Source organism: Nicotiana sylvestris, chromosome 12 (assembly GCF_000393655.2).
Source record: "Nicotiana sylvestris chromosome 12, ASM39365v2, whole genome shotgun sequence".
In the NCBI taxonomy this organism is placed as follows: domain Eukaryota; kingdom Viridiplantae; phylum Streptophyta; class Magnoliopsida; order Solanales; family Solanaceae; genus Nicotiana; species Nicotiana sylvestris.
The window spans coordinates 152425802-152427002 of record NC_091068.1 but is presented as its reverse complement, the minus strand read 5'-3'; positions in this window follow the sequence as shown (position 1 = coordinate 152427002).

The following is a 1201-nucleotide window of genomic DNA, read 5'->3' as shown; positions in this document are numbered from 1 at the left end:
GTGCCTAACACCTTCCCTCGGGTCAACAGAATTCCTTACTTAGAATTTCTGGTTCGCAGACTTCATTTGGAAAGTCGAATATTTTCCTCGATTCGGGATTCAATCGGTGACTTGGGACACCATAAATCTCCCAAGTGGCGACTCTGAAATAAATAAATAAATCCCGATTCGATTGTCCTTTAATTGGAAAAAACTCCCTTCCGTGTCCCTTCGCGGGCGGCGCGGGTGAAAAAGGAGGTGTGACAAGTGTGAGAGAATTTATACTTTGAATTAATTAAAATAATAAAATAAAGCAAATAAATAATTAATACTCAAAAATATTATTGATAAATTTAAATATTATATAGTGAAAGATTAAAAATAAATGAAAAGATTATTTTAAGAAAAAGAAAAATCATATTCATTATAGTATATTATAATAGAAGTAGCAGATAGAGATATAAAGTAGGTGACAAACTAATAAAAAGTTAAGTAATAATGTAACCATATTAAGTGACGGGTAACAAAATAACAATAGATAAAGAACAAAAAATAGAGAATTCTTTTTTTTTTTTGTAAACAATAACATAATTGTAGATATATAGAAGGATTAGACATTTACATTTGATATAAGAAAACTTTTTGAATTATTACGAGAAAAATATATTATATGGATAATATCACGCAATTGAAAACATAATTTATAAACCTAAAATTTTAAACATTTACAATGAAATAACGCCAAGCAACAAATTAACAATATAAAGATGTAATTAAAATTGCCATGTAGTTAAGTTATAAAAAATGAAAGTCAAGACTCTATACGAAAACAAAAGGAAAAAACTTAATTGCTTATTGCACATAATACTAAATAATAATTACTAAAAGTGTATATTTATGAAAAATAATAAAAGAACTTCTTCGTTTAAACTTTGGCCTATTTTCAAAAGAATTAGAAAAATAATACGATAATGTTTATATTATAGATACAATACGAAATATAAAAAATAATTAAAATATTTTATGATAGAAAATAATGTATATAAAGGAGAATAGAAGTAATGTGAAGGGGTCAACACTTTAAATTTGTTTAATAAAATAATTAAATAGGAAAAATAATATTATTGATAAATTTAAATAAAATAATTGGAGCTACGGAGGAACAAAAGAACAAATTTAAATTAAATTTTAGGGTAATACAAAACTATATTCATTGTACTAT